This window comes from Vicugna pacos, chromosome 2 (genome assembly GCF_048564905.1).
Source record: "Vicugna pacos chromosome 2, VicPac4, whole genome shotgun sequence".
NCBI classification, from domain to species: domain Eukaryota; kingdom Metazoa; phylum Chordata; class Mammalia; order Artiodactyla; family Camelidae; genus Vicugna; species Vicugna pacos.
Window position 1 is genome coordinate 31,052,226 of NC_132988.1, and position 26,605 is coordinate 31,078,830.

A 26,605-nucleotide genomic window follows, 5' to 3' on the forward strand; every position below is an offset into this window, starting at 1 on the left:
AGTTTGGTATGTTTGGAAAGCATGATGTTCCAAATTTGCAGATACCTAACATGTACTTAGGTAAGTCATTAACCCAGAAAGTGGAGCTTCGAGAGCCTTGGACAATGAAGGAATAACATTAACATTCAGCACTGATTCCTGCAGAATTGCTTTCTAAGAAAAATCTTGGCTCTTCTTATACTCCTCTGTGTAAATCAAACAGATAGTGATGTTGGTTGCACAACACTGTATATGCAGTTAATGCCACTAAATTTTATATGTAATAATGGTTAAAATAGCAAATTTTGTTATATATGTTATAACACAAAAAATTTCCATAAAAAGGTCTAACTTCTCATACAACGGTCATGGATAAGCTTATGAAGCCTAATGGATTGGTGACTTATATGATGATAGAACACAGAAGCAAGACTCTACTCACAAGAAAAAAAATGATTTATATAAAGTTCCTGGAAACGGATTCTGTGGTACTATTTTATGAGCAAAGATTGATTTTCAGGTTACTAACTTGGAGAGAGAGACTAAATTTCTTTTTCTTCATTTCCATTTTGAAGACCCTGATGTTTATAGATATTGTGGAATTCTTTCACTTACTCATTCATTCTTCTCTCCTTAGCAAGTGCTAGCTCTAAGAATATAGGAAATTATTTATTTTAGAAAAGAATATAATCATTTGAGGCTAACTTACCTGAGAAGATCATGACATGAAAAATATGGAATCAACACACAGTGGTCTTCATGAGTTTGAATATGCTGAATGGTTGTAATCTGAGATTTCCAAAGCAAAGATTCTCTCTCTCTCATTTTTAATATGAAGGTTTTGGAATATGTCCTTACTGATTTTCTAAACATTTGTAATATTTTATTCCTTTCATTTCTGTTTTTATTCAGTAATTATTTTCATAGCCTGGAGACAAACTGCCTTTATCCACATCACACAGGTATTTTTAGAATGAATAAAAAAAATCACACATATGACATAAAACTTTAGGATATATTATTATATTACTTATTCATACTTAAGCTTAACCTCAAAGTAATTTCTCAATTGCTCCATGACAGCTGGATATGAAGTGCATAATTTTTATATGATTAAAAATAAATTGCCATTTTGATTATCTAGAGATTCTACAACTACTGTATCTTTTAAAAAGGATTCTACCTTGGTTTATAAAAATTAAACTATACTTCAATAAAAAACTAAAAAATTAAGAAAGAAAAAAATGAGGAAGCCAACCAAATGTAAAAACTAAACAAAAAAAGAAATGAAATTATTCTACCTGTATTTTTAGCTGGATTTACGCGTGTAGGCTTCAGACTGGTAAATGGTGTCTTTGGAAGATTTTAATTCTGCCAATTCCATAATATTGAGCTGTATCAAACAAGATGAAAGAAGTGGAAAGTTAGGCAATTTCCTTTAAATATATTGATAAACTTATCTGTAAATATAAGTGAGAACTGGGTGTTCAAATTATTTGAGTTAATATAATTCAAATATTAGAACCATCAGCATTTTTCTCCATGAATTAATAGGAGGTTTTATTATTGTTCCTCTTGTCCAAATTATCAAGGCTATTTTTAATCTTCCACTTTAATCTTCTAGAGTAGACGTGGTCATACAGGAGGTACACATACACACTGCCAATTGAATATTCAAGCTTTATTCTACTGCCAAAATGTGATTTGTAACAAACCTGCTGATATGATTTTACATTCTCTGCAGAAATCACTCTGTGGTAAACCAGGTTTTTTGGCCACAGTAACATCCCCTGCTAAGAGCTAAATAAGCCATAGTATTGAGAAGCCAGGCTGGAATTTAGCTGTTTAATTGTTTTCATGTGTTTGCATTAGAATGGGTATGAACCCTAACTAGTCAGCTGTACAAAGGTTGGAGTTGGAATCCAGGCCTTGTTGTCAAAGAGCTAAAGCTAAAATTCTCCCTTAGTTAGCCTGCCTTAGCAGTCTCTGTTTCTCAGGAAATACATTCTATTGCTTTTGAAGGAAAGCAAAATTATTTTAAGAAAAGACCCTCTCTCTTGTCCAATTATACTTCCACTTCTTCCTCTTTTCTCTTGACATTTCTTAGAACCCTGTAATTACCCAAGTAAATAAAGCTAAACCTTTACTACTAAAAAACAGCTTCCAGACTACTCATGGATCATGCACTTTATAGCCTTGCATAGATTCCCCAATTTACTTTTTGAGGTAGGTATATTATACCATATATTAATTATTAAACAGCTTTATTGAAATATTATTAGTATACAAAGAGCTGCACATATTTAATGCATACAGTTTGATGGATTTGAACATACTCAAACACCTGTGAAACCATTACTACAACCAAGGTAACAAAGGCTCAGAGAGAAGGAATTCGCTGAAGATTCCAGAGATAATATGTGAGCCAGTAGGGATTTGAACACTGGTCTTTTTGACTCCAACGTCCATGCTGTTTTCAATTCAAGGCTGCCACGTTGTATTTTCACCTCGATTGATGTTTATGTGTTGGTATAGGACTTGTTAGAGATGTTAGCACAGAAGACCTGTACATATGGGACTACTTTTTCCATCAGCAATGAAGACATATATAAACATACTCATGAGACACAAAAATTAGAATTGGACTGTTCAAAAAAATCCAGAGTATATTCAGTTCCAGAAAAGGTCACTTTAGTCACAGAGACAAGAGATACTCACACTGTCTGATTATATTTGTCTCTCAGCTGTAAACGCAAATGGGGCGTTGTGTCGATAACAGGAGTGAGTTAAGAAGGCCTGCTTCCCCAAATAGCCAGACTCACAAACCACACCACGTGTGATGGACTGGTCCCTCTTTCTAGGGGCTACAGTATCATTTTATTAATAACTCTTCAAAGCAGGCGTGAGTTATGTACATGTATATATATGGTATCAAATGTATTAAATGGCTTATTAAATTTATTTTCATATATTTGTCTTTCTCCTAATTATGCGATGGCAATACATACTGACACATGGGGGTGTTGGAATCACTGAAAATATAATCAATCTTAAGTTTCCAGCAGGTAACATATCATTCAAGGGGATAAAGTTAAATTGAAAAGAGTTTTGATTTCTTTCCAATAGTGAAAAATAATAATTTTCACTAGACGATTTGATCAATGCAAAAAATGTTTAAAAAAATGACTTTTAAACCTGCCAATCAAATATGAGTATTGTTGTTATTTGGCGTATTGATAAAGCTATTTAAAAGAAAGATTTATATATATTGCTATATGTATGAAAAATGAGTGAAGAAACAGGTGTTTAATATTTTACACCATTCATTGTAGAGGAATTAAGGCTGCACAAAAGCAACATAGTCTAGCATTTTACAGAAGAATAACAAAATAATCATATTTATTAACAGACATTTTCAAGAAAAAAGAAGCATGGGTTCCTTCAAAGTATACACTGAAAAACTAATTTCGTATACTAGTGAGGATTATGATTATGAAGTTATGGTTAAAAAACAAAACACCATGGTTACCTAGTGTTAAATGATGGCCCCTTCCCTCCCACCTCAACTGGGTTCCTGTTCTAATGGCTGATGGTGTGTTTTGCTCCTCACTTAAAACTAGCTAGAAAAAGAAACCATGTGGAATGAAGTCTAAAAGTATTACTATGTAGCAGATTGTATTTTTGAAAAATGGGTGCAAAATAACACCCATACCAGGTATACTTTAAGAACCTTGCGATTCACCCATAAAAAGATGGAGTCTAATTAGCTCCCTCAATCTGAATTTGGGTAGGATTGTAATTGCTTCACAAACAGAATCCAGTTGAGGTGACTTTGCATGACTTACGATATTAGCAAAGAACAGGCCAGGCCATAAGCTTCTATTTGGTTCTCTTGGGATGACTGCTCTGGAAAAGTCAGACCATGGAAGCTAACCCCATCCCCCGATACTGCTGTGCTGTGAGGGAGCCGAAATTAGCCTACATGGAAAAAGCACATAGAGGAACTACATTTGTGTGACTACAAATGAGTGACTCAGCCAGAATCAAAAACTGATTCCTTTCTGAATTTCTGAGCCACAGAAATCACAAAAGATAATACAATGATTGTTGTTGTTTTAAGCAAGTACATTTTGGGGTGATTTACCATGTAGCAATAGATAATTGGAGCAGAATTTGATACACAAATGGAGTGCTGACATAACAAAAAACCTAAAGTGGACAGAATCCTTTAGGAAGAGATAGTAAAATCCAGAAGCACCTAGTGAGGATGTTAGTGAAAGCTGGAAGAAACTTGAGAAGAGTGTTAGCAGAAGGGCCTCAAGAATACTGTCTATGAAGGCTTAAAGCAAAATGAAAAGAACATAAGTGGAAGTTGGAGAAAGGGGACCCCCGTATGTATTGGCAGAAAATTTAGCACAATTCTTGTCTGCGTGAATGTGGAACAGAGACTGTGTGCCTAATGAACTCAATGATCTGACTTTTTCTTGCTGCTCATAATACAATAAAAGAGGAAGGTGATGAACTAGTGAACAAATTAATCCATTTTGAATGAAACTCATAGAAAATGCAAAGGATTCAGAGTAGTCTTTTCAGATAGCAAGCTGTTCTCAACTTTAAAAAGGAACACAGACCCATGGGATAGACAGGGCTAGAATATTCTCTGTAAGAAAGTTCGAAAGCATCATATAACACATGAAATTCATGAGAGGCCCCAAGCCAGAACCACCCTATGAGCCTTCCCTAAATTCTTGACCCACAGAAACCAGTGGAAATAATAAGATGACTGTTGTTAAGACAATCCAATTTGCAGTGATTTTTTAAAGAAATAGATAACTAGAACATATTCAAAAGACAAGAATAATGTATAAAGTCATAAGTAGTCACGTTTAATTAAAAAAAAAATTTACCACCAGGGAGTACGGTAAACATTATTCAGGTATGTAATGTCTTATTTTACTTCAGAAATAAAATAAACAAAAATAAAAACTGTCTGCTTAAAGATTAAACCTTATTTTACTTAAATGTTGAATCAGTATAGCACAGGGAACTATATTCAATACCTTGTAACAGCCTATAATGAAAAATATGAAAAGGAATATATATGTATAATGGAATCACTAGGCTGTACACCAGAAAATAACACAATTGTAAACCGATTATACTTCAATTTTAAAAAATGCAGATTCCTGGATGGCTAATGCCGAATCAGACTCCTGGGCACGGGGGAACGTTGAACTAAACAATCAATTACACGATGATTTCTTTATTAAAGCATCATTAACAAAGAATGGCAAGGGGCTTTGGCTTTCACACTACAAGTACTGAAATATATCACGCCCCTTTTAAGAAAGTTGAGTGTTAACAGGCTGGGGGGCCCATAACAATCACTTTAAGTAAGCACTTAATTTTCACCTAGAAGTGAAAATTTCCATACATTGGTAAAGTTTCTCACCATTCGAGCTTTCACAATAACTTGCTGAGAAAACAGATACAACTTTCTTTTACAAAAAATTAAAAATGAAGGTAGTGACACTGTGTCTTTAATCCATAATAGATACACATTGATTTAAACATAGCAATTTAAATAAACTCTACTGGAGAAATTCATATGGTGTGTATGGTTGAACTACTTTGAAAAGGGGTAATATAGTAGGATATTCTTATATTCCAAATCTTCTATAGGATTCTTCTTCATTACCTTTTGTCTCCAACCCCTCCTTTCCTTCCTTCCTCTTCCTTCTCCTCCCTCCTACTTCTGTGATTTTAAAAGATAGTTTTCTTTATGATAGGTCAAAATACTGTTTCTCTTCACTTTGTTCCCTTTATCATTTACATCTATATAACCTGTTTAGCCTAGTAGTTAGCTGTATTTACGAAGGAAACCCTTCACTGTGTTAAAAATGAGTGACAGAGATAATTATTCCTAGCTTCAGGGAGCTCACATTTTATTGTGGGAAATAGTCATCTTTTGAGCTCATCACAGTATTCTTACATGCATGTAAGTAAAATGAATAATGCACTTGAGACCACAGAAAAGAGAGTAATGAATGTTTTAGAGTGATGAATATTTTGGGGGTGAAATTGAGGTTAAGCAGCGGTGTACTAGAGTCAGCTAGCACTGATTTGGGGATGACTTTATGGAAATGTCTTTTGAATTTGGCTTTAAAAGATAAGTAGAAGGATTTTTGCTAGGTTGAAAGGGAGAATGGGCTGGGGAACGGTAATTTAATGGCTACCACTTACTGAGTGCTAACTATGGTCCAGCTACTGTGCTAATTAAGCACTTACACTATCATAATTCATTCTCAAAACAGCCTGTGAGGTAAATATTAGCAACTCCATTTTACATGGGAAATAGAGGCTCTGGGATTTGAAATCCTGTCCATCATATGAAAGGTTTACCGCTGCACTTTACTTCCTCAAAAACAAAGAAGTGAATGTGGAGAAGTTTGGGGAGGTGAAGTTGGACTAAGTTTAACAAGACACATTATTTCTCTTATCACCACTTTACACAGCCTGTTATTTTCTCAAGTTATGTTTAGATTTCTCTGGCTGGGGCAAACTTATTCCTCAAGCAAATTCACTGATTTTATAATACAGAGGATTCCTTTAAGTTATTTTGTAATTTGTCCAGAAAATTAAATTCCAGGATATCATGTAAAGTCACATAAAGACACGTAAAGTCAGCTGAAGTTGTTATCTGCCCACTGTTTTGGATAAAGAAAGTTAAGTGTCCTGCAAAGAAGAGGAAAGAGTTAGAGAAAGTTAACTGACAGGGCCAGCCTGAGAGAAGATGTTTGCAGCACATGTAACCCAAAAGGGATTAATATCTAGAACATATAAGGAACTCCTGCAAATCAGGAAGGATAACACAGGGAAACCAACCAAACTGTCAAAGAGCATGAATAAGCAATCCACAGAAGGAAAAATCCCCAATAACCAATCAGTATACGAAGAGGTACAAAACTGAAATAGAAATCAGAAAAATGCAAATTAAATATCCCAGCCTCCAGCCTCTTAAAAAACCATGTCTTACTCAGTGTTTACATTATTATGATTATGTAAATATTACTCATATCTATAATTACATTTTATTTTATTTTATTTTATTTTATTTTATTTATAACTTTTAATAACAGCTTCACAGAGGTATAATATACAATACAATAAGGTACACATTAAACTAGGAAATTTGATACGATTTGACATGTGTTTACTTCCATGAAACCATCACCGCACTCAAGATAATGATCATACCCATCAGCCTCAAAAGTATCCTTGTGTCCCTTTATAATCTCTCCATACTGCCAATCACCTGATAGGCAACCACTGACAAACATTTTGTCATGTAGATTGCCTTGCAATTTCAGGAACTTTACATAATTGAATCATACAGCATTAGTCTTTTTTTGTCTGACTTCTTCCACTTACCATATGAGAGTCATTCATGTGGTTACAGATAACAATAGTTTACTTCTATTGCTGAATTGTATTCCATTGTATGGAAGATTTTTCTTCTGATATCTGTAAGTTTTGCCTGTCCATAATTAAGAATGAGATATTAGAGTTGACTGAAAGCTCAGCGTATGTGTGTGTGTGTGTGTGTGTGTGTGTGTGTGTGTGGTGGGGTGATGTGTGTATGTGTTTAAGTGTGTGTCTGGAGGGTGTGTTGACTGACTGCTTTCTCTGTTGGGAGCTTGCTGATCACAGTCAACTCTGAATACATGGATTTTTTCTTTATTCATGGTTAGTTTCCCCAGGTAGAAATCCTTTATCCTCTTGCCTAGGATTATAAGGCTCACTGTCAGCATTCCAAGAGTCAAGTTTTGAGTTTGAAGAGGGGGTTGAGGATCTATTTAGTATCTAGAACTTCACTCACTATGGCAATGCTGCCCCCAGCCATGCCCAAAGACTCCTAGTCCAAAATTTCTAAGGTGCAACCTTCTTAGTCTTTTGTTGGGGTGATGAAGGATATCTAACGGTTTAACTGCTTCTTACAGAGATGAATAACCAATCTTTCTATTTTTCAGTCCCACCAGGACCTGAACTTCAGAGGTACCTGGTAGACCCAATTCCTGAGATTTTTTATGGTTCTTCAAGGTTTGAAACTCATTTTTCTGCAAGAATTTAGTTTTCTCTTATCTTCTAAGTCAATTATTACAAGTCCATGTACTTCCCACTTTCCAATATGTAGTTAATATCTTTCTACTTTATCCTCTCCTGTTCTTTTTGCTCTGTAGGTATGGAACTTAAAAAAGATCTTTTCTTTTTAAAGAAAAAGTGTTATTATTTTTTTAATTGAAGTACTGTCAGTTACAATGTGTCAATTTCTGGTGTACAGCACAATGTCCCAGTCATGCATATACATACGTATATTCATTTTCATATTCTAAAAAAGATCTCTTCAGTGTAATTTTAATGTGTTTTCAAGAGGGATCAGAGATTAATGAATGGTTGAGACATTATGTTCTCTTTTGTTTAACTTTTATTTAAACTGAAATGTAACAAATATACCTAAAAGTATAAAAAAAAAATACAGTTCACTGGGTTTCACAAAGTTACCAGTCAGGTTAAGAAACAGAGCACTGACAATCCACTATAATATTCTCTTATGCTTGACACACTCATGCTGTAACAATCTTCTTCTCATCTCAATAATTTTAAATTCAATGCACCCCAAATATTCTAAAACTTATTCTATGCTCTCCCTAGTGTGTCAATCGAAAAAAAGCCCCATTTTCTCTACATTTTCTTGCTGTCTACTTTATGCAGAAAATATTCCTTATAATAGGTAATATTTAGTGCTGACGTACAGCAAGATATAACAAATCTTGCTGAGTAGGCTTTGCCTTAGCTAATAATTAGTTTAATGTTTTAAGGAACATTTGCATGCAGGTACAATCTGACTTTTTTTAAAAAAGAAACTTCATCTAACGCAGTAAACTGTTTCTCCCTTGAGGATATTCATTCTGTAAGACTAATCTAATTTTCCAATATTATTTCTTTTTCTGGGATTTTAGAAGGTCCTGGAGAAACACTGAAGTTTGACTGTGATATAGAGCCAGCATAAAATACGTTGAAAAGTAATATTTCTTGGTAATATCATTTATTCTCTACTTCCTAGAAGCCCAACAACCCACATAGTTTTCTGTGAACCAGAAAAGCTATAAATTTTACCAGCTGGTTTTAACTGAAAAGAACTATCAAAAAATTCCTCCTGTGGGCTCTATAAATGCTGAGATAGTAGACTGACACACATGAAATATAATAACTGTAGTTAGTCATGTTTTTTTCCCCTCTCGAACATGTCCTAATGATTTGTTATTCTACTCCATTTATAAATAGCCATGGAGCAGTCTCACTAAGGGAGAGGCCTGCTGTTTTTTCTTATGTAAAGTGTCAAGTGAGTTGAGTATTTTGGGGCACATAAATCTTTGTTTGGTGCCTAAGCAGAGAACAAGTTAATGATTTAGCATATGGAGGGTAAACTGGTTATCAAATTTTGTCTACATATAGTTGTTTTTCTCTTCTTTAGGAATTCAGTTGAAATTGATACCCTTTTTTGAATTTTATTCTCTATCAGTAATCTAAAGAAAAAGAAGAAAACAACCAGTACACTTAATTTTCCTTTCCGTGAACGTGCAACATTGGGAAATTTCTGCAATGCATGAGGCATCCTTCCATATGAGAAACAGGATGTTGGATGAAATCTTCAAAACCTTCTAGTTCTAGTACTTGCATTGTCACATTCAATCTCCAGCAGTTTTGTGTTGCTTTTTTTTTTTTCTGTGTATGAGTTTTAGATTAGCTACTGAAATGGAACACTGAAAATGTAACCTCAGCAAAAACAATTTAAATACATGTTATACTGGAGATTCCTAAACTTGCTGAATATTAAGAGTCCTGTGGAATTTTCTGAACAGATTCCTGGGTCCTGCTCCCTGAGAGTCTAATTTTCCAACCGTTTTTGATAAAGCGTTTGGTTTCTGCTCCTGTACCAGTGTAGTTAACAGGCTCTTTCACTGTAGCTTCCCAGACTCTGAAGTTCAAAGACCATTTTCATTACATTGTTTCTCTATTCCACAGAGCAATAATTTTTAAGCACTAGCATTTTTTCAAGTAAGGAATTGGGGTAGCTAACTTGGGGGTATGAGGCTCAGTGAGAGAGGGCAGGCTGGAGGGTGGAGGACACAGAATCCTTTGATACCAGATCTCTCAGCAGCCACTGGGAGGATGGAGGGCATCTATGAAGAAACGATTTCCCCTTTCTAACCATTTCCTCACTAAGTACACATGTGTGTACTCACTCATCCCTCATCTCAGGCAGCTGTTTGAGTGGTTCTGCCCAAACAGCTGGAAGCAACCCTGATAATCCATCAGCATGGCAACTCAGTATTCTCCCGAGGTCTGCTCTGTGAGACATAGGTTAACTCCAAATCCACTGGTTTAACTCATGACTCAGAGAAACATTTGAAAATATGGGGCTGAGGAAAGCACACCTGAAATAGGAGTCAGGAGACAAAAGTTCTAGTTTGGTTGTTTATTACTAAAGTGACTTCCTTAATATCCCTGGACATTAGCTTGTTTGTTTATTCAAGGAAGGTTGCATTAGATGATGTCTTGGGTCTCACTTAGATCTCAGTCTATTCTGAGAGGGCTGAGTCTGAGACAGGAAGCTGGTTTCTGATAAAAGTTCTAGTGCCTGCTGTTGTCAGGTAACTGTTGCCTAAACTCTTGATGAGATTCTTTCTCTTTAGAAGAAATCAGTGTTTTTGATAAGTTTGGCAACATTGCTTATTTCTGCTTATTGCTGAGTACTGGCACACCTTCTGTTTTCATACACTGTGGATTGGTCTTTTTATGTTGCAAAGTCTGAAATTAAAGAGGCTGGGATTTGGAGATGTGATATGAGTTGCAAATGAGTCACTGAATTCATACCTATTTGAATAAGGATTGAAATTTCTCTTGGACAGTTGAACGATTTCCTCATGGGGTCTTAAGATTTTGTTTGAGTCTCTTTTATTTTAATATTGTAGTTATTAATTCAATTAGTATTCTAATGGATAGAATCATAAGCAAAATCTTTTATTTTCAGGGACAATTAATAGCTCAAACTCAATCTGCCCTAAACAAGCTGATCTTCCACTCAAAATGCACTTCATTTCCTGGGTTTCCTAACATTTTTGAAAGAGGTATCTTTGTAATCACCTCTAATTCCTCATTCTGCTGTACCCTCCACATTTTAATCAATGGCCAGTTTTACTTGGTTCTATCTCTTAAGTGTCATTAGTTACATGAGCCTTACTTCCACTGACTCATTTACTACTTCCTTATACCACTGCAACAACCTTCTCTCTATCTTTAATCTTAATCCACACCAATTCATCCCTTACTGTCACTAGGATAATCCTGCTAATGCACCATTCTGACGATCTCTCTCTTATTTAAAAAACATTAATGACTTGGCATTATATGTAGGATGAAATCTAAGTTTTCTAGTGGAATTTAAAATTTTTTCTTGTTTGTAAATACCTAATATGCATACATTTATGTGATCCCCTACTGTTGTTTATGTTACTCCTATAGACTTAAACGCTGTTTCCTTACCCCATCCCTGTCTGGCAAAGCCCTATTCATCCTTTAAGGACTAGCCCCAAAGTGTCCTCTATCATGAATCCTTACCTGAGCATTTTACACCCAAATAAATGCTCCTTGGTCTAAGCTCTTAGAGCAGATCTTATTGCTTTAATACTATATTATTTTGTATTATATTCATACCTATTTTTCTTTCAACATTAAGAGTTCTTAATAAGCATCAAGTAGTCTTCAACCTTTCACACTGATGCAAATTTTACAAGTATTGTGTATTTCTGGTAAAAGCAGCTCTATTTTTCACCAGGTTTCGAATGATTCAGTAACTCCAAATGATTGAGAAACATAATACTATACTGTAAGCTCTTAGAAGAAATGTATTTTGCCAATTTACCTTTACATAATCAATAAATAATTTCTCAATTGAATAAGAAGGTAAATGAATACTGTGTCTATAAACAGTTTAACTGAAGAATCCTCTAAATTCATATTCAGAAACATGTATTGGGTTGTTAAAACTTGCCCGTGTTTCTAAACATCTAGGATAAGGAGGTTTGATATGAGTCACTTCTGTTTTATGAGAAGAGTTTGTTGTTGTTATTTGTTTGCTTTTGGGTTAAGATCCCATGGGATATGAACTTAACTAGGATTTATCTGGTATATTGGGATATGATTATAAATCACTTCAGTTGACCTGAATATTCTTTTGGCCCCTGAATCAGGAGATAGTCTAGATTAATCTTTAAGTGGGGACCTAGGATCCAAGGCAGATTTAGATTCGAGTGTCTGCTGTGTGGTTTTAGGGTGAAAGTCGTCTTGGCCTTCTACCTTCCCCTCGCATTCATTCAATGCCATCCTGTTATTTTTTTACGTTTAGATACACTCTCTCTTATCATCAGCAAACCAATGAGGAGGCGCCCTCCCCAGATGTAAACACCCTGTCTCTCAGTAGCAGCTTCTCCTCTATCTCCCTCTAGCCCTCTTTACAGGGGGACTTGGAGGAGAATCAGGCCTGAGGAACTTAAGCGGAAGCAAGACATGGCTGGCGGTTTACCTGTTGCTTTTGTCGCTTCTTCTTGTCTTTGAAATTAGGGAGCAAGAATTATTTGCAGGTTTGGGGATGGTTTGCCAAGGACAGTGGGGAGTATTTACAGATGAGGGAGAAAGTGTTGGGAGCCTGAGAGGGCTTCCACATACTCTGACTTATACTTCCTTTAAGCAGAGAGGGCTGCCTCTGGTGCACAGCCTCAAGCATACATGATTACAGAGATAAGAACTGTTGAAAAATGCTTTTTCTTCTTTGTAGAATAATGCTTAATTTTCAATATTTACTTAAACTAGAGTTAATCTAAGGGTTTACAGTCTATCTAGAAATAAAGTATGCTGAAGAGGAGGGCATTTGGAATTTATAGTTATTCATACTTTTTCATACATATTATCTCATTTAATCCTGACAATAATTCTGTGAGGTATGTAGGGAAAATATGATTATGCTCACTAAAAAAATTAAAAGTGCAGCTCAGCAGAATAAAAACCAAGAATCAGAACTAAAATGCAAATCTCTAGTCCTGTGCTCTTTCAATCACATCATATAATAGCAATAACTATTTCTAACTCAGTTATAGCAGAGAACAATTTTTCCTACAAAGTAAATGGCACAGGAATTTTACACTGAGAGATCAGAAATACTTGTGTGTCCTTTGATAGCATGAATATAAATATCACTATAGAATACTCCCATTTAAAAATTATTTTAAAAATTCCACATGCACACTAAAAGCTCTCATTATTTTGAGTGAAGCAGGCAAACAATAAGAAGTTAGGGATATTTGTATGAAAGGTTTAGGGTGTTTCTCAAATTCTAAAGTGCATCTAGTGTTGAGAAGCAATGGTAGAAAGGCAAGGTGAGAGGCAATCAGAGCAGGATGCTAAAGGCCTGGACCATGGCAGCAGCAGACAGTCACTTCTAGGAAATACTTAAAAGGATGTTGATCAGTTGAGTATTCAGAGAGAAGGAAAGAGAGTGGTCGATGCTGACACTATAGTTTCCAATCAGCTAACAGAAGTGGCTGATCTTGGCAGTAAACTTATTTGATGGGATGGGAGTAGGATACAAAGACATTGGTAAGCCTGATTTTGGACATAACATGGTAGCAGAGATGTAGCTAACCATAGGATAATAGAGTAAGTCTGAGTGACTTGTTCTAAACCTTCTTCTGGTAGATTGACAATTATAATAACGACAATTAAAAAAATTAACATTTGACAGTAAGATGTTTTCTTGTAAATATTAACTTAGATCCATTAAATACTCTAAACGGAGTAAAATAGCAAGTGCTCTCCTCCTCCACCCTAGGTCGGATTTAAACTAAATATCGCTGAGAGGAGCAGAGGTAATCTTGAATGGTTTCTTTCCTAGAAAATATTATCACAGGGTACCTGTTCACATTTCCACTCTGAAGGAACTTAGCTTCCTGGACCATAATTATATTGGCTTTCATGTGTAGATAGTGCAGATACTATTTTTATAGTACAATGGCCTCATTATGGAAGTTCTGTTATTATTTTTGTTCTCTCTGGGGTGCACAGGGTTAAATTCAGGCTGGGTGGGACCCTATGTGTATATTTTGTGGCTACAGACAAAGCAGTATAAGGCGTCTCCTTCTGCTCAGTTTCCAGGGTAGTTCTGGGAAATCAGACCATGAAGTTTGCCCCAGGAAATTGTTTCTTTGTGGCCAAGACCAGTGTTTACACATTCTCATTGAGGGAATCTTTAACAAGCTGTTCCATTTGCACACAAATTGCCCAAAGAAGGTATTTTTACCCTCTTTTCTAAAACCTTGGCATTATAAGAATGTATCGAAACAGTGGCTCAATTGTGAGAGGTCATCCAGAGCTGAAAGTTTGAGGCTCCTTTTTAAGAATGTTGTACATGTAAGCATCTAAAATGACTTAATCCTGAAGATGTCGTGTCCTCCCCTCATTGGAGGGATGATCCCTTTTTATCTTTGGAGGAAAAAAAAGTAACACAATGTTTTAAAACTTCCCAGTGATTTTTGGATTTCAAAATAATTTATAAGGAAAGTGTAAAAAGATAATTTAGCTCCATTTCACCAATGAGAAAGTCACGGCCTTGACCTGGAAAGGTTATAATACATTCTCAAGGTTCTGCAGGAAGTTAGCTGTCCAACTGAAATTAGGACCCTGGAGAAGAATTTTTGGCTTCTTTTATCCCTCTACATAAGGAATTCTAAAATATTAGATCTTGTGGAAGTTTAATACCCATCTTGAAAAGGTCCAATAATATTTCAACAGATTTGGAATGGGTGTAAAAGATAAGGAAGAAAAAAATTCTTCTTAATAGGAAAACAAATATGTATATTCACGTATGACTGAAGCATTGGGCTGTACACCAGAAATTGTAAACTGACTACACTTCAAAACAAAAGTAAAAAAAAAATCTTCTTTGTGTTTAAAACAGGAATATGACATTATTTACTCAAGAGAGAAGCCCTAAATGGCCTGGCTACAATGACTTTCTTTTTGTTTCTCCGTTGCCTCCATTAATTTTTTTACTAATTGCTTTTCTCACATTTTTATTCTCCGTACTATTTTATGGTCCTTTGTAACATTTACTTAACTTGAGATCTTCCAAGTATATGGTTATATACCATAGGATGATAGGGATAAGATAAGGATGAGATGGACACAACTTTTCTCAGCAGAGGTTGTCATATGGCAGGAGAGTTCAGTACTGGGAGAAGAATGGAGAAGATATTATATTAGACAAACATTCATCTACAAAATGTTGGGAAAAGTTTCCTCTTCCAAGTCAGGTTTGGACTAGGACATTTCCTCTTTCTCCTGAGCTGATGAGAACTATGTGGTCCATAAAAATCTCCGTACTTTCTCCTCCTTGAAGTTACTTCAGACTCCAAATGTCCATGGCTATTGGGGAGGATGGGTCCACTTATGAATAACATACATGATTGTATGTTTTTCATCATAATTAATGATAATTATATTTGCAACATTTTTTTCCATCTTTTTGTTGAAAAAAAGATTTGTAAGAGTTCAGTGATAATTTAGACTCATTGTCTATATAATGATCTCTTTTTTTGCACTGGCATCTGCAGTGAGAAATTTAGGAGAATGCGAGCTGTATGTTAAATTATTTACCTGGGACCTTAGGATTGGGTATTTATTTAAATCCCGAACTAATATTTCTGGGTTTCCTGATAGAAATTAATTTTTCCCAATATGTCTCTTCTTCACCAAAGAGTAAAATGAAAGCTTAATAAGCTCTGTCTTCCTCCTGGATTGACATTAGACGTCATAGCAGGATATTAGAGAGAAATGGTGATTTTTGTCCTCCCTGTCATACGTTACTAACAGAATTTTCTTCCTGCACTGAGTTGTGAGAGGGGCATGTGGTCCATTGATAGTTTGGTGATTTTCATTCATTCTCAGATCTCCCTCCTTTCTTCATTCTTTCCTTCTTATTGTCCTTCATCAACTATTAATTGAGCACACACCATGATCTAGTCATCTAAAATGTTTTTGAGCACACAGTCCAAAATGCACACATTTCATTTGCATTATAAAACACAGAGATTCAAAGAGAAAAGATAAAACTAAATAGAAATAGAACTTCCTCTTCTTTTTTTTTTAAATGGAGGTACTGGGGATTGAATCTTGGACCTCATGCTTGCTAAGCATACAATCTACCACTTGAGCTATACCCTCTCCCCTTATTTTTATTATTATTTTTATTTTTATTATTATTATTATTGAAATAGAAGTTCTAATGACTTCTTATATACATAAAGCACAAGAACACAAGGGTAATGGGGTCCAAAAAAATAGTCCGTGGTAGCTTACTGAATTCCAAAAAGAGCCTGGGTTATGTGAATACTGTGGCTAATGAAAATATTACCCATGGTAGGCCCCCCAACTTGCTGATATAATTTCCATCAAGGCTCATGGCAGTTTTATGTACACATTTATAAGGGGAGACTCCTAAATACTACTACTGTTCTATATCTAAGGGGCTAAAGTACTTTCAGGAAAGACTATTTAATCTTCTTGTGTTTGAAAAACATAAAATGAGGTGATGACTGGCAAATGAGAGCAAGCCTGTTTAATATTAAGATTATGACGTAAATTGACAAAAGCCCAGGCATTCCAAGTCCAAGTTGCTAGGCACCTTCTTCTTGCTCCCATCTGAGCATAATGATATATTGTCAGCCTTAGCTGAAGTACAAAAGGGTTATTAGACCTTGAGTCCATCTGCTGCCCGTGCAAAGGAAACAATTGAACTAACACTGCCTGCTCTTTTTCTTGGTCTCTTGCCACCTTAATTATAGTTCATCTGGGCTGTGTGTGTACTTGCTGCCTTGAGTAGAACATTTTCCAGGACTGTGAGAAAGCAGAGTGAAAACTCAGGTAAGGGAATTGAAGCAGAGTCTGCAGTTAGAACTTGGGGTAGGTGTTATCTGACAAGTCACGGAAGCAATCAAGCCAGCAGCACACGCTACCCACAATTCATGTCACCACGATGCCTGCTTTTGCCAAACTATTTTCATAGAGTTTTTTTTAATTCAACCTTGGTCCTGGTTTTTATTTTTAAATGTTTTGTGAGTGTGCATATGTATGCTTTTTGTTTTCTTTTGTCAAGACTGCTACATCAGGAGATACTTTCTTTTGAATGTTAGGAATGAGAGATGAACCATCTTACCTTTCAGTTCTATTTACCTATCGATTTTTAGATCAGTACTCTGCCCCCTGTTTTCTGCTGAGGTACACCTTGTGGTAGATGTCTTCAGGCAAAATGACATGCGTATACCATGCAACTAAGTCTGTGACTTGGATAAGATAGACTCTGGTGACATGCCTCTCCTGAGAGTTAGTGTAACTTTATCTCTTTCTGTACAGTTAATTTGCGACTCACTTAGGTTACTATACCACAAATAAAAATTGCTGCTCTAAAAATATGCCAAGTAGCTTTAAAATGGTGACAAATACTTAAACTTTTCATGGGAGATTCTGTAAGTCTTTCCTTCTCTCTTCATAAATGCTCTCACTGTGTGCAGAATGTCTTTTCCTTACTCTGTGCAACTAAGACTATTGAGAACGTTTGGACAATGTTTTGATTAAAACAAAATTTCTTCTGCATTGTAGAAAACAGTATGGAGATTCCTCTAAAGACTAGGAATAGACTTACTATATGACCCAGGAATCCTGCTACTGGGCATATATCCAGAAGGAACCCACTTCAAAATGACACCTGCACCCCAATGTTCATAGAAGCACTATTTACAATAGCCAAGACATGGAAACAGCCTAAATGTCCATCAACAGATGACTGGATAAAGAAGATGTGGTATAGTTATACAATGGAATACTATTCAGCCATAAAAACTGACAACATAATGTCATTTGCAGCAATGTAGATGTTTATGGAGAATGTCATTCTAAGTGAAGTAAGCCAGAAAGAGAAAGAAAAATACCATATGAGATCGCTAATATGTGGAATCTAAAAACAAACAAACAAACAAAACATAAACACAAGACAGAAACAGACTCAGACATAGAATACAAACTTGTGGTTGCTAACGGTGTAGGGGGTGGGAAGGGATAGACTGGGATTTCAAAATGTAGAACAGATAAACAAGATTATATTATATAGCACAGGGAAATACATACAAGATCTTATGGTAGCTCACAGAGAAAAAAATGTGACAATGAATTATATATATGTTCATGTATAACTGAAAAATTGTGCTCTACACTGAAATTTGACACAACATTGTAAAATGATTATAAATCAATAAAAAATGTTAAAAAAATTTCTTCTACATTAACTGAACTGCCCCTTCCCTCCACAGTATCAAATATGTTTTTTCAGGGTGGGGGATGGTCTGATTTTGTGTCTTAGTTCCTTTAAATAAGCATGTAGTTGAGAAATGTGGACAAGCTATTTGCAATGAATATAGGTAAGAATACATTCTCTCTGCTCAGTGTTAGTGGGTGTAACTTTTATTATTTCTAAGTATAAAATTTTTTTAATTAGTAAATTTGTTGTTTATCTTATGATGCACTTTTCCTCAAGAAAATTAGGAAATTTAACCTGAAATTAAAATTTGTCAATATCAATATTAACTGGATTGCTTATAATAACCAATGGTATATGATGGCTCTAGTCTGCTTTTGGTTTATAAGAATGCTATTTTATGGCTAGTGAGAGGACTGAAAAGATACAATGGGAGTAAATTAGTAGTTCCCCACCCTGCTAAATCACAAGAATCATCCTCAGGTGATTTGGATCAGGGAAAGAAGATGGCAGGGAGTGTGTACTTTGATTTCCCCAGGTGATTCTGAGGATCAAACAGATTGGGAAACTGCTGGAGAGATGGTAATAGTTTTTTTTTTTCCTCCTCCTAGTTCTAAAATTCCTTGACTAATCTCTATTTATCACGTTCAAAATAATAGAAATTTAGAGCTAGAAAGTATCTTACAGCACATTTGGCTTGAACCCCTTATAAAAAATAAAGTATTTTTAGAGTTAATTTAAAACATTTAGAAAATGGGTATAGAAAAAGAAACTAAAAATCACTACGCCCTAAACTCACCAACTAGACATAATTATTATTTACACTTGTAAAATTTTCCTTCCTTTTTCTTGAATATGTATTTTTAAAAATTGGAGCACACTATACATATTTATGTATATACACATGTATGTTTCTAACCTGCTATTTTCACTTAATATATGAGGATACATTCTCCACGTCATTAGATGTTCTTCAAGGTTACACAGTCAATGGTTTGGCTTGAACATAATCATTTTAATGGTAATTTAGGTTATTTGCCTTTCTTCCCCCTTTATTGTAAATGATGCTGAGATTAACATCCTGATTGAAAAGTCATACATATTCTTGATTATTTTCTTAGGATAAATTCCCAGAAGAGGAAGCTCTGGAAGTATAGCATAATGGTTAGTTAGCAGTGTGGATGCTGAATCATATGCCTGGGTTTGTATCCAGGCTTTGCCAATTACTAGTTGTGTAAACTTGGGCAACTTTTAGTGTCTCCATTTCCTAATATTTAAATGGAGTTAATTATAGTACTAATGCATAGGATTTTTTGTGAGGAATAAATGAGCAAATATACTTAAAACACTTAGTGTGTGGAACAGAGTAAGAGTTAAATATTAGCCATTATTCTGGCACTAAGGCAATGTACATTCAGAAACTCCTGATTTTTGAGAGTTACTGGCAACAAATTTAGAAAATTCCTGTTAGTTTGAGAGTTACTGCCAGTTTTCCCTCCAGAAGGGCTGAAGCACTAATGCTCTCACTAGAAGTGTTTGGGGTTCATTTTCCTGCATCCTCTCCAACACTGTCAACCTTATTCACTTACAGATGAAGAAAAGTGAGGTGCAGCTAGATCAAGTTCCTTTGCACAGGTCTCATTGTCAGGAATTGATAGATAGATCTGGGACTGAAATACAGATCCACAACTCCACAAACTTGTCCTTATCACAATTCTAGATAAGAATTTTACATCTGTACATTTTAATGGCCCTTGTTTCACAGGATTGATTGGAGTTAAGCCTTTTTTGCCCTCCAGATACAATGTAACTGTGGGAGCAGTGGAAGAACAAAAAAGGAGTCATTCTTCAGTGTGCTCTGTGCTGATTGTTACCTTCCCTCCCTCAGAAATTGTCATTTATAAACATTTATGGGAAAAACTCTCGTTAAGTGTACAAGATTCACTTAAACTTTTGTTCTCTGAGATTGAAATAAAAACAGGTCTTAAAAATAGGTCACTAGAGGGCACTGTGACTCTTTAAGTTTTCAAGTTGTACTGTTGGGAAAAGAAATTCTACCCCGGGGTATTTTTGATTTCAGGGAAGATTTTTGCTGGCATCCAGAAAAGTGTAGCCAAACATGAAGAGTCTGAGAGGCGCATAAACATCGATATAAGAATGTGTACGAGCTGATCAGGAGATTACCTTTTTCAGTTACAGGAAAATCCAAGTTTTATGATCTTTCATGTGAAAATGGTATGTTTTGACCTAGCTTCCTTTTGGTTTAAGATACTGTTCTGATCTTGAGGCTTTTCAATCTTTTTTCCCTCTAGAATATTTTATGTTACAGTTGTAGCTGTGAGTGTTACTTGAGTACCACATGTCATAAACCAATATTTGTGAAATAAAAATTTACATTGTAGTGACTTTAAAGCCCTGTTAGCCATTATATAATATACCCCACCCAACCCAGTGACCTGGGCCTTTAGTAGATACTTTAGAATTGATCTGAAATAGCTTCAGTGACATCTTTATTTTTATTTCTTTAAATAGTGTGCTGAAGAGAAAGCTCTTTCCCACACACCATGGTGTTTCCTACTCCAAGCCTAAGATTATAACAATTAGTTAGCAGCATTGCTTTGACCTTCAAAATCTATAACCCTCCTAAAGGACTACATGCTGAGTAGTAGTACATCAATTACCAACTTTGTTAACAATTTAAACTATGATTTCCAGTCACATAACATAAAAACCGAAGAACACTTGAAATAGTAGTAGTTGCTGGTTTTAATCTGATAAACTTGCAAGTGATTTACCAAATTTTTCCATTATATGTTTGTCATCTTAAAGTACGCTGTTTATTAAAAAAATCTACAAATCATTAAGTTTGAGTTTGTTCTGACCTTATTAAGTGGACTTGGCTTAAACGAGGAATGGTCTTGTAGTCTTCAACAACCATATGCTAGGTTTTCCTTTAAAAAACAAAAAGAAAGGCTCTTAATATTATACTAAATATAAAATATTAATACCATATTTAAAATATACTTAAAAAATGAAAAGAAAGGCTCTACTATTTCTATCTGGAAGATAATCTATCAAAATCAGTTCCGACTTATTTCCTTATGTTTCCTAACCAAACTCACTTTCACAAGAGTTCATCTGCCCCATCCCCTCTATATCCCCCTCACCCCCTCAATTCAGAGTTTATGTTAGCAAAACTCTTTCTCTCCATGTCTCTGGCCCCTCCACTCCCTTTCCTCCTCTCAGTCCAACAAGCTGTAGGATTCTATTTCTACATATCTCCAATTGTGTATTTGCTTATTTTTTCATTTCTAGAGTGAGTTTCTAAAAATAGCCAAATCATGTAATACGGCATCTCACTATATGTAGCTTGGGTTCAAATCATGTATCAGTATATGGTTCACTCCTTTCATTATAAGGCAGAAACTTTTAAGTAATGGTGGCAAGTCTTTCCCCCAGGATCAATATTACAGTTTCCTTTATGGAAAGTGAGATTAAAAAAAAAAAAAGGAGTATGTGTTGCATGTCCTTTGTTTGCCGGTCTAGGGTGGCATTTGAAATTGGGCACGAATTAGTGGCCAGTTTAGCTTTTTACGGGTCCATGTGGATACGGGGCTTGCTACTTTAAACATGTACTTTTCCTACTGTGGCACTCTGCTCAAATCTGTTTCTGCCCCCTCTTTGCAGCATGGTAATCATAGCTAACACTGGATACCAATATACATGGCAGGCTAAGCACTTCACATACATTATAGGGCCCATCCAGGTTCCACCGTGCTTTCTTGGCCTGGGCAGGATCGGCAACATGTTCTTTGCGTACTCAAAATGTATTGAAAGTATTTCCAGGAAGGTTATCTTATGGGCAGTAATTGAGAATTACCTGGCAGTCTGACTTCCAGAATGACCCTAGGATTCCCTTCATTACACTTTAAAAACAATATTTTGGGGATGGGATTATAGAAGTAGAAAATACGTCACGGAGTATTTTGTATATAAAAACTCTTGTTTCCCCACCCCCCCTCCACCCACAAATGAAAGGTTCCCTGCAGCCATTCCACCATTATGGTTCCTAAAAAGGGGGAGCTGCTGCCTTGGAAAGAGGAAGATGGTTGTTAAGGGAAGTCTAAATCAGGTCACGTAGACACAAAGTCAGGCAGGGGCTGAGGAAGCCAACGGTCCGACACGCGTGTCGGGATTTACTCCGCGAGGGGAAGCGGTGCTAAGGAGTGGGGGAATCTCGGCCGCATGACCAGGAAACCTGACGGCGGGCATGGGACGCAGCAAGTACCTCATTGTGTCTCAAAGGGAGTGACAGGTATGTGTGAGACTCAAGGACCACGACAGCGCTGTGCAAGTCGCCTCTTTTAAGGGAGAGAGAAGGAGAGGCAAGGAGAACGGCAGCGACGCTACGCGGGGCTGTGCAAAGAGAGCCACTGGCGGAGGCGGTGCTTCTCGGCAGCTGTGCGTGCCTGTGCGTGGCAGTGCGTGTCTGTGCGTGCCTGTGCGTGGCAATGCGTGCCTGTGCGTGCCTGTGCGTGGCAGTGCGTGCCTGTGCGTGCCCGTGCGTGCCGGTGCATGTTGTGTGGCACGGGGCAGCCTGGGAGCCGCGGGTCAATTCTGGGCAATTCCTGGCTGATGGCAGACGCGGCAGAAGTTGCTCATTGCCCTCGGGGGACCCCTACGGGGTCCGAATGCTCGGTGAGCCCAGCTGCGTCCTCAGTGGGTTCCCTCAGACAGAGACCCAGGCCGCAGGTAGCAAGTGAGTTTGCCGGCCGGCTTGACGGAGTGTGTTTCTGCTGACCCTCGCATGACCACCTGGGAGAACGCAAGGGGAGGGAAGCCCTGTGACAGTCTGCCATTACCTAGAGAGGCCTTGCTTACCCGAAGGGTACAGTTCTACCCTGGAATTGTGTATTTAGCAACCAGAAGAAAAGCAGTAACCTTAATGGACTGGTTTACTTCCCAGCTCCACTGAGTGAACTTGAGGGCCGCATGATGTCAGCGATACGGAAAAGAAAGGAGCCACATTTTCCTGAAACACGTGAGTGTAGCGTGTACTTTTACAATCTCACAAAGCACAGTTTGTATTAAAAATATAGAAAAGTGGAATGAAAAAGGGGAACAACATTAATCTAGCAAAAAAAAAAATCCTCAGTATCTTTTTTGATAATGTTTTCTTCGAGAAAATACACAATTATATCAAAAAGGTCATGGTGTATATACAATTTCCTGTCTTAGTTTTTATACTTAATGCTGTATGTTGAACGTTTTCTCAAATTTTCAAATATTCAATGGCTTTAACTTGATTGTACTCTTCACCTTCCTCCTCCCTTTTCTCAAATGTTACTTCTGGCCCCTTTACTGCCACAACTGTCTGCTTTATACCTCTCCTGGGTGCATCAGGCTTCCTCTTTTTCAGTCATGCCTGTATTTTGGGAAGCCTTTTTGAATAATGTAGCTACCATTAAGTATTCAGAGAGACTGTTGCCTTGACATATTCTCCATTTATGACTCAGTGCCTCATTCATAAATCGAATTGGAATTAGGAAGGGGTAGACTGGCCTGTAATTCCATATATTGAGAATAATTTTGAGGACTAATTAATATGAGCAGTCTTACTATTTATTGCAGGAAAAGGGAATGTAAGAGGATGGTCATGTCCTAGGTCTCGGGCGAGTCCCTGGGATGTGCCCCGCAAAGTCAGGGCCCTTTGGCTTGTGCAGGAAGGAATTCAAGAGCAAGCCATAGTAAAGTGAAAGCAGGTTTCTTCAGGGAGATAAACGCTCCATAGAGTGCTGCGGTCTCAGAAGGCGAGCGGCTCTAGGAGATACACGTTCCATGGGCAATGCAGAGCATCTCAGAAGGAAGAGCTTTGCGAGTTGGGGCTTTGAGTTAGTTTTTATGGGTTGGATAATTTCATATGTGAACAAGTGGGAAGATCATTCCAATCATTTTGGGAAAGGTGTGGGGATTACTAGGAATTGGGGCACTGCTCACTTTTTGGCCTTTTATGGGCTGCCTTAGAACTGTTATGGTGCCTGTGGGTGTGCCATTTAGCACGCTAATGTATTATAATGAGTGTCTAAAGAGGCTCAAGGTCTATGGGAAGTTGAATCTTTCACCTTCTTGGACCTAATAGGTTCTACACAGTTTTTGTTGTATCCTCAATGGCTGTGTCGTTCTTTCAAAGGTTGTGCCCTGTCTCCTTCCTTTCTATCTCATTATTAGAAAAAAATGTCCAGAACCACCATGAACTGTACTCTCCAATCATCCAACCAGGTCATAAATAAATGTTCTTGATAGAAAGGAGAGTGAGGGTGACTTAGTTGTGATTAAAACATTATGACTATAGAAAATGCCCAAGACTGTAGGAACATGTTCCTCTGAGTACTCCTCTTTCTTCACCTATATGCAGGAGGAGGTTCCCTCTACAAGCTGAAAGTTTATTTTTACTATATTTTTGGAAAATTTGGGTTTTTTGACTTCTTTAACTTAAGGCAGTTGCAGCTCTACTCTCTTTAGCTGCAACTGGCATGTGTATCTGTAGTTGCTGTCTTCTAATCTTGGTGTGGTTTTTATAGATGTAACTTTATTTTCTACCATGACCTTAATCTATGTGAGAAAATCTGCCTAGAATAAATGACTAGTCAGTTTTAGTGGTAATTATTCAAGAAGAGCTCCAATTACTTTTATATGTTAAAACTTAAAGAGACCAGGCTTTAGGATTTGATTATTTAAATAAAGATGTTATAAGAAGATTTTGAAATTACTCTGAAGAATAAAGCAGGCACTGAAAAAGGAAACATCTTTCCCTTTCCCCCCGTCTTAAAGTACACCCTTCCCATAACAAACCCAGCAGAATCCAAATCTGGTCATTTCTCTAAAATTAAAGGGAAATAATTTTGGGTTTGAAATCTTGAACAGTGATTATTTGCTGGGGATGTATGAAGATGGAAAGATAACTTTAACAAGAAGGAAACAGTTCATTTTAGATATATTGTTTTAAGCTTAGGCATATTATTATTGTCTTTTTTACTGCCCTTGCAAGGGTGAAGGTGCTGTTGTGATTTCTATTAGGGTCATTTAAAATATGTAAAATTATTCTCAGACTGAGCTTTTACATTTTACCAATCATATTCTTGAGGTCATCTGTTCGAGGTATATTACCAGGCTTAGCTGAAGAGAAGAAAATTATTTTGTAGCAATTAGGAATTTAGAGCCATGGTACCCAGGCTGAGAGCACTGGATAAAAAGAACTGGAAGAGAATTAACTCAGCTTAGGCTGAGAAGACTCAGGATAGATAGCCTCTGGCTGTGCCAATTTAAGTTTTATATATTAGGGAAAAAGAATATGTATTTCACCTGAATTCAGTACTAAACATGATTGCAGAATAGATACATTGTTATGTCTGTCAAACATGGAATAAAAGTATGCTTTGTCTACAGGCTCTCCCGTACAAAGATATGACCTTCTATTTATGATGCTAGCTGGGTAATGAGAAGAAATTAGAAAAAAAAAGAGGCTGTTCTATGTATAATATTGATCATAGGATTCAATGGAAATAATTCTGCAATGTATTGTAAATACAAAGAACCATATGTAGAAAAAACTCTGCAAAAAATTATATCATAATAATGTGAAAAAGGGGAGTTGAATGAAAGGAGTCATTTTTGTAGAATATATCATTTGGAGACCATATAACTATTAGGGATTAACTGTGCAAATAGAAAATATCCTAAAGCCCTTGAAACTTCTGTTTGATACTCAGCATTTGCATTAGCTATTCTCTTTTCTAAACTGTCTTTACTAACAACTTTTCCCTTCACTGAACAACCAGTTGTCCAATTCTCTGACACCAACTGGGTGTCCTGCAATTTAGTTAAATTCTGACACTAACTACTGAGAGTTAGCACAGACCCTACAGATTAAGGGCTCAGTTTCGTAAGACTGCCCCCACTTCAGATGCCAGTAGCAAGTCTCAGGTTGCCATCCATACTTCTGACCTGCCATCTGTATATTGGATGTTCTCATGACTGCTTCCTCAGGTGGGATAATTTGTTAGAATGACTTACAGAACTCAGGAAATGCTTTAATTTGACAGGAGCATCTTTTGTTCTTATATCTGGTCTTTATCCTTGCCTCCTGACACAGACCTCCTATGTCCCTTGTAATTTCCTGGGTAATAGGAACATTTTATTTTA

At 36.5% G+C, this 26,605-nt stretch overlaps 1 protein-coding gene across 1 annotated transcript in view; it reads right to left on the reverse strand.

Annotated features, from left to right (window-relative positions):
* The window catches only part of INTU (inturned planar cell polarity protein), a 171,360-nt gene extending 148,518 nt beyond the window's left edge, over positions 1-22,842 (reverse strand). Inside the window, exons 1-3 of the mRNA XM_072937772.1 lie at positions 22,692-22,842; positions 21,286-21,354; positions 1,281-1,372 (exon numbers count right to left, since the gene is read on the reverse strand). The gene's annotated coding sequence lies outside the window, so the exon portion shown is untranslated. The remainder of the gene's footprint in view (positions 1-1,280; positions 1,373-21,285; positions 21,355-22,691) is intronic.
* Between the last annotated feature and the right edge of the window lie 3,763 nt (positions 22,843-26,605).